Source organism: Lontra canadensis, unplaced genomic scaffold (genome assembly GCF_010015895.1).
Source record: "Lontra canadensis isolate GAN:19392208 unplaced genomic scaffold, GSC_riverotter_1.0 scaffold87, whole genome shotgun sequence".
In the NCBI taxonomy this organism is placed as follows: Eukaryota; Metazoa; Chordata; class Mammalia; order Carnivora; family Mustelidae; genus Lontra; species Lontra canadensis.
Window position 1 is genome coordinate 1,397,043 of NW_022631081.1, and position 7,862 is coordinate 1,404,904.

The 7,862-nt window shown below is 53.9% G+C and overlaps 1 long non-coding RNA gene across 2 annotated transcripts; it reads left to right on the forward strand.

The window, feature by feature from the left end:
* Positions 1–1,124: 1,124 nt before the first annotated feature.
* LOC116882756 lies at positions 1,125–5,639 on the forward strand. 2 transcript variants are annotated; one of them, XR_004385689.1, is made up of 6 exons: positions 1,125–1,297; positions 2,078–2,174; positions 2,377–2,460; positions 2,532–3,929; positions 4,139–4,286; positions 4,697–5,639. It is a non-coding gene; the product is annotated as an uncharacterized LOC116882756 (long non-coding RNA). The 2 variants fall into 2 exon arrangements; XR_004385690.1 differs by having other exon boundaries at positions 4,139–4,265.
* The last annotated feature ends 2,223 nt before the right edge of the window (positions 5,640–7,862 follow it).

The window sequence follows — 7,862 nt, forward strand, 5'->3', positions numbered from 1 at the left end:
GAGACACTTCGGATGTGTTTCTTCATCTGTAAGCCAGGGACAAGAAAACCCAGTTTATTCTTCTGTCAGGTAGGCTAACGTGCCCCCAGTTAGCCTCTGTCCTCAATATATGTTGGTTTCCCTTCATTGTCTTCCTTTAGCTCTCTCCCCTCTCTCCCGCAGCTCAGGGGCTCCCTTGTGTGAGGTCGACTTGAATTTCCAAGCACCTCTTTTGTGTATGCCGCGTTTGAGTTTGTCCAGAAATGGGGCTTTCCGCTGCTCTGCAGATGGGTCTCTTTCCTGCGCGCTGTTCCTGTGCCACTCCTTATTCCCAGGAGGTGCCCGTTACTTCTCGGCACTCACTCATCCGAGGCAATTTAGGCCAACATCTCCCGTATGCCAGCTCTCTGAGCAGCACTTTTATTCCAGAGTCAGGGGAAAAAAAAATGCAAAAACCCAAGAACCCAGAGGGACCCTAAAATGCAACCAAATGCATATTTCTCTGGCAGCTGTTCCTCCCTTACCAGGAAAGGCACAGAGTTTGGGGGGAACAGGAATATTCCATGATGGTGTAAAGAACCGCACGTGCAGTGGTAGTACTAACAGTGTAAGAAAATAATAGTATTTATCATCCCATGGGATCCTCACGGCAGCTCCGCAATGTGGGTGCCATAATTGTCCCATTTCACGGGAAAGAAGTCAGGCCCAGAGCTGGAGTGCACTTGCTCGGTGTGGCACAGCAGGATGGAACCTGTGCCTTCAAGCCCGTGCCCTCTCCAGTGCGATAAGATGCTTAGGCTGGCCATGGCTCCTCCCAGATATCTCCGAATTTCCTGTTTTCTTTTTCTTTTTTTTATACTTTTTTTTTTTTTTTTTACTTAATTAAGAGAGAGAAAGAGAGAGCGAGGGCGAGGAGGGGCAGAGGGAGAGGAAGAAGGAGAGAAGCAGACTCCCCGCTGAGCACGGAGCCTGACTCAGGGCTCGGTCCCAGGACCCCGAGATCATGACCTGAGCCTAAAGCAAGAGTTTGATGCTTCCCCCACTGAGCCTCCCAGGCGCCGCTCCTGTTTCGCTTCTGATGCTCTCCAGTGTACATGTGGGTACATATTTAGTCCCCTGCTCTTCTTTATTTCGCTTCCGTGACAGCTGGACCCATCACCCTGCCCACCCACGGGGTTGCAGACACGTCGACGTGACCACTACGACCATAACAGCGTCGAAGAACAGCCAGGATGACCCTTCTGTGCACCCCTGGGGTAACAGACTCTAGCTTCATGCTATGAAATCCATTTGGGTGGAAACCCCCTGAATCTTAGAGGTAGGAGGGACCTCTAGAATCTTCTGGGGCCCAACCCTTCAAGCAAGGCTTCCTTGCTGGGGCCCCTGACCTTGGCTTGCAGTGGAGGAGTGGGGGGGTAGTGGGAGCTGAGACGCCAAGGCCCTGGGGCCCCATGGAGGTCTCTGTCTGACCTTTGATTTGGCTCTTCTCCATTCTTATCCTTTGTCATTACATCAAAGGAGTTTTGAAAAATAACATTAGCGATTTAGATACAATAACATGCGCTCATTCTAAGTATACATGTTAATCTGTGTTTGCCAGATGGGGACACCTGCATAACCATTGTCACAATCCACATCTAGAACACCTTCAGCACCCCAAATGTTCCCCTGTGTCCCTTCGCTGTCAGTCCCCTCCCCCCCCGCCCCGGCCCCAGCCCCAGGGAACCACTGATTGGCTTTCTAAGCCTAGAAACTCGACTTGTGTTTTCTAAAGTTCCATTAACATGGAATCTTTTGCATTTGGCTTCTTTTGCTGAGGATAATGTTTTGAGGTTCCTCCTTGTTATGGCACGGATCAGTAGTTCAATCCTTTCTTGGGTCTTACTTTACGGAAGCTTGGTGTAAATAGATAACTTCGTCTCACGTGCACAGTTCGATGATTTTTTGCAAATGTACCAAGTTGTGCACCCACTGCCATAAATCCATTTTAGGATATTTCTACTGCCCTGGTAAGGTTCCCCCGGACCCACTTATGGCTAATCTCCACTACCCGGCTCTTGATTTCAGATGACCCCTAATCTTCTTTCTGTCTCTGTAGGTTTGCCTTTTCTGGACATATCACGTGCGTACATGGAGTCAAACAGCATGCAGCCTCTTGTGCCTGGCTTCTTTTCTCTCTGTATTCTGTCTTCGAGGTTCGTCCAAGTCGTAGCACGTAACAATCATTTATTCCTCTTTACTGAGGCGTAGCTTTCGTTATACGAATGTACGAATGTTCATCCACCCACGAGGACAGGATTTTGACTTGATCTGTGTTACTGGGGTTAAAGGCACCCGCATTCCAGGAGGCATATCCTGTTTCTGGGACATGGTGTTACATGGAGATTTCCTCGACAGGTGAAAACAATTTTGGGAGCTCTCACCGTGTGCCAAGTCAGTGGCTACACCTTGGAGCGTAATGAACATCGAGTCGCACATCGGGTACGTGGGGCTGGGGAGCCAGTCTCGCCTGTTTGCGCTTAACACACATGCCTCCCTTTCTACCCTCCTAGACAGCTACCTGCTTGAATCAGGGGTTGACGTTTCCCTCGAAACCTTCATTGCCTTATGGATATCGGGGTCTGCGGAACCAGGGGAAGGGCCACTGCGAACAGCCTAGGGTCTATTAACAGAGTGCAGCGAGGTCCTGGGACAGAGGAGAGAGAAGGGATTTCCGAGTTCTTCCCGAACGTTCCTGGCCACACCCAGGAAGCAGCCTTGCAGATAAGTATTCCAGTTTATCCGCCCACGGCCTACCCGCCTGCCCTCTCTCAGTCTGTGCAGGAAAGTACAGAACCTCAGAATCCCCATGTGGGAGGGGAGATGGGTGATCAGATTTTCTAGCCCTCTAGGTTGCAAACAGAGACCTTGTCCCCATTTTACGGGGCCCCAGAGAGGGTGACCGTCACACCCCTCTTTTGGCACGGAGGCTAGAATTTTGTCAACTCCACCATCAGGAACTTCTGTAGAATGGAGTTTAATGACCTCATATTGAGAACCTGTAGATCTGGGGTCAGAAGAAGTGAGTCAGATGGGGGTTGGGGACTCCTGGTGGCTCTTCTCAGTGCTGGCCCTTTGTCATCATCATATTTGTAAAGCTTGGCCCAGGGCTCCTTTACCCAGCAGTGGAGTCGAGACGTGGGCACGGTGACTCTAGGGCCATATTCTTTCCTCCAGATCTGGACCCGTGCCCTGAGTCCCAGGTGCCCGAAGCAAGCTCCGGACACACGCTAAGAGGCGCCCCTGACTCTCCTGGCCCAGCTCTGCCAGCCGATGAAGAGAGCTTAGCTGTTACCAGAAGCAAAACTGAGATATGATTCTGGGTCAGGACTAGGAGGCATTTGATGGGGGCAAAAAAGTATCCGAGGCTGATCTGTAGGGCCCCCCTCTTTCCTCTCCACTGCCTCACACTGTGGGTTAGTACTGTGCACTCTGGGTGAACGTAGGGCTGGAAGGATCCCAGGGTGCAGAGAGAGAGAGAGAGAGAGGGACAGACTTCCCGGGGCTACACAGAATGGCAAAGCTGGATCAGGACTCTGGATTCCTGACTCCATTCACTGCTTCTGCTCAGCTGAATTTGTCTTACTTTGTCCTGAAGCCCCTTCTGCAGTTTTTGGGGAACAGGGGGTTGGGTGAGGGAGCCCCCGCTTATCCCGAGGACATTCTGGGGTGGGAGGGAGGGAGGTAAAGGGGAGTGTGTCTGGGCCCAGCCTCTCTGGCCCAGGGTGCCCTTCTTCTTGCTAGCAGAGACTTCTGGCCAGGCCTGGGCTGGGGGATGGGGCCTGGGTGCAGTTTTCTCCTGCGGTGTGGTTGGCTCTTTTGTCTTCCAGGATGGGATCTACACGGCAAAGGAGCTGGGAGCTGCGCCTGGGCTGCTCACGTGCTGGCTGGGTGCTTCCAGGTAAACCTGGGTAAGCATGGGGGAAGGAAATTGCATTGAGCTTAGTTTTACGAGGGATGATCTTTCCATTGCCGGAAAGGCCCAAGGTGAGAGGGGTGGAGGGGAAGAGCCAGGTGGCTGGAAGGCTTGCTCCGCATGGTCTTGTGGGGATGTGCGGGATAGAATCAAGACCACCGTGGGTGGGTTATGACAGACATTTCAGTACATTCCTTCATTCAGCACAAACACGGACCAAGCACCTTCTCCCAGCGAGATTCCGGGGATCCAGAGGTTCACTCCAGAGACACGGTTCCACCCTCTCAGATCTTCACACCAGAATGTGCTTTATCACGGTCTCTGCGAAGGAGTGAGCTCCCCATCCTGGGAGGTATGTGTGTGTGTGTGTGTGCACTGGGGGTGGGTGGTGCAGAAATCCCCTCCATGGGAATGTTGTAAAGGGAATCCAACCCCCTGGGGACTCTGAAGGCTCTTTTTGCCCACTTGGACCCTGTCCCTTTTCTGCCCATGATGCCCTTGGCTTTGCTTCCGGCTCCCCTGATTGGTTTTCTGTTCCCTGAGCTAGCCCTGCCAGGGTGGAGAAACTCTATTCCCGAGTTTCTTCTAGAAGTCATTAGTGTCTAAAGCCCTGACCCCCACCCTCTCTACCCTTTCTAGGGAGACTGAGGGTCTCTGAAGGTGTCCCCCCTCAGATGAGGGGTTAGGTTGGGGGGTGTGGAGTGCTGGGGGACGGAGGATGTGCCCTCTACCTAACTTGCTGCATTCCCCCACCCCCCCCAGGTGGCTCTTCCCAGCTGTGTCTCCAGGACTCCTGGTGTGGTCTCTTTGGAGCCCGAGTGACTCTGGACTCCGGCCACAGTGATACAGGGAGCAGCCTTTGCTGTTTTTCTGGAACTCTGGACAATTCTCGAGAGACCTCATCTTTCCCAGCTGCTCAGATGGAGCCTCAGACAAAAGGATCAAGGGCCCTTCTGGTTGGCGCTTGGCTGAGGACAGGCCCTGGCTCTGGAGGGCAGCTGGAGGGAGGGCTATGAGGGAGGCTGGCCGCCCACTGTCCCTCCGTGTCCACCTGGACCCTGCCTATCAGACCTTACCGTGTGTGCCTGGACACCACTTTTTGGCCTTGTGCCGACTTGATGGCTCTCTGCAGCCCTGCTCCTGGGCCAAGGCCCCACGGACCGTACCCTTACCAAGGCTGGGTCTGGAAGGACCCTCCAGGCTGGGGCAGGACCACAGGGATGGGAATCAGGGTGGAGCTGCCTAGTGGAAGGGAGGCCAGGCACAGCTTCGTGGGCTCCATCGCCTAGAGTCTGTCTCGCGCCGTTTGCCTTGAGCGATTCTCATTTTTGTGGGTGCTTTTTGGATGAGGTTCTTCTCTGTTGCTCTCTGCCTGATGGTCACAGGAAGGGGGCAGTCAGGGTCTGGGAGGAGTCTGGGCCTTCCCCCAGTGTGGTTGAGTTTTGGGGGACAGATGGAGGGGCAGAAGCTGTGCTATCCTGAAAGGGGAGGGTTTGTAAGAGATGAGGAGGCCCGGGTAGGGGGAGCTTGCCAGAGGGAGACAGAAACTGGGCCCTTTTCTCAGCATCCAAAGGGAACAGGCTGGATCCAGCCTTGTCCCCAGGCTCGAGGGGTCAGATGACCCCAGCCAGATCTCTGATCTCTGTTCCTTATTGCACAGATCCTTGATTCTGTCCTTGGGGGACCAAGCAGTGCAGACCCCAGGCACATGCAGCCCTCCCCGTCACACGGCTGCACGTTCACCTTCCTGCGCACGTCTCCATTCTCCACTCTCCATCCTGTCTGGGGGTCGGGGAGCGGGGGTCCAGTGCTAGCCCAGAAGCAGTCCGTGGGTTTCCATAGGCAGGTTGAAAAGCCAGGTGGTCTTTTCCTAAGCGGAGAGGGAGCCTGAATTAGCTCAAGCTACCCGAAAAGCAGACCACACCCTGGGAAGGAGGCTTAAACAGTGGAAATGTGTTTTCTCATAGTTCTGGTAACTGGAAGCCCACGATCCAGGTGGGAGTGATGGTTTCTCCCGAGGCCTCTTTCGTCAGCCTGTAGAGAGCCACCTTCTCAATGTGTCCTTACTGGGCCTTTTCTCTGTGTGCACTTAGTGGGGGAGGGAGGAAGAGGGACCGATCTGGTGTCTCTTCCTGTTTTTCGAAGGAGTGCCAGTCCTGTCGGAGGATGGTCCCACTCTTAGGGCCTCTTTGAGCCTTAATTTCCTCTGTAAAGGTCCCATCGCCAAATACGGTGGCTTTGGGGGTGATGGCTGCAACCTATGGATTTGCGGGGGCGGGATCCAGTCACACAGATGCTTATTGCAAAGGTGGAAAGAAGGAGCCATCTTCCCCTCAGCAGCCCCACAGCCACGGGGAGAGGGAGGGAGAGCAGACGTAGGGGACGTAGGGACCCAGAGTAGGCGACACTGTGCTAGGATGGTCCCAGTGCTTTAGGGATACAGGGAGCTGGCTGGACCAGGGCAGTGAGGAGGAGTCCCAGGGGAAGGCTGTCCTGGGAGGAGCCTGAGCTTTGGAGCCTCAGGGTGTGTCCCCCGCTACACAATCTTGAGCAAGTCACCTCACCTCTGCGAGTCCGATGTCCATTCTGTAACAGGAGCCATCTGCTCCGCTGGAGGGGAGGGCAGTGCAGGAGGAGTCAGTAAAGGCTCATGCCTGCCCAGTGCAGGGCTCTTAGCAGGTTGTTCCGTCAACACTCCCATCCCTTTGGGGGTTTAGATTCAGGGCTTATCTATTTTCGGTGCTCCAGAACTGCCAGCTCGGCATCTTCTAAGCCAGAGCCACTTCCGCTGCCTGTGTTTCTTAATATCTACCTCAAATCAGCTTGGGGAGGTAGCTGCACTTTATGGTCTCCCGAGTAGCTCCAAATGCCTCCTGGGGTACCCTCTCATCAGGAGTGAGTGCCTACCATGGGCCCTTTTCTCCTGTGCTTGTTGCTTGCAGGGGGATATAGGTGAAGCTCTAGGCATGATTGAAACGTACAGGATGGCATGGCCAAGCAATTGGAACTGGAGGACTGGAGAAGGGGGCAGAGAACAGTCCACTCAGTCATAGGTTCTGAGTGCTTGGGGTTGGGGGGCAGGAGTAAGGTCCCAGAATCACCTGGGCAGTCTTCCCAGCAAGGTAATCACCTGGGCAGTCTTCCCAGCAAGGTTTTGAAGGATGAGAAAGATGTGGCTTAGCTGACAGCTTCCAGGCCCCTGGAAGAGATTCGCAAAGGTGGTCCTAGGAGATACCATTGCTCTTACCAAAAAAAAAAAAAAAAAAAAAAAAAAAAAAAAAATTCAAATTCATCCAGTTTCTAAAATGCAGGACTTATCAGAGCCTTTAAAGTGCCAATGGGAATCGTGAGTACTCAAGGACAGGCAGGATTCAGTGTTCTGTTTTAAGGCAATAGAGCCTTTTTCTTATGGGGCATCATTTAGAACTGAGGGGGCCATCTGGTGGGCCTTCTGTGGAAAAACCACAGCCGGGATAGGAGATGACACAGCCTGACACACTCAGGGGCTTTATAGCAGTGGCTGGAAAGGCAGTAGACCAGGAGGGGCCAAGGGAGTTGGAATCAAGTGAGCTCTGTGCAGTTTTGGTGTGGGCTGAAGAGGAAGAGGGCAGGCCAGTGGTCAGAGTAGCTGGAAGCCTGGCACTTGGTGGAGAAGGTGTCCACTGGACACGGTACCTCTGGGCTTGATGCCACTGGGGCATCAACCCTTTTGTGGGAAGATGCTGGTGTGTGTGCCCGTGTGCCTGAGTGTGACAGGATCCAGCCTTCTGGGAAGGGGCTGACCAGAAACAGGCAGGGGTTTCCGGCCAGGACCAGCAGGGTCTCTTTTCGGGGGGAGGGCCCTTGAAGCCCACAGCCGGGAAATCGGAAAGCAAAAACGCTCTGGGGTGGGGGCCACAGGAGAGGCTTCATTCTGGGGGGCTGAGGA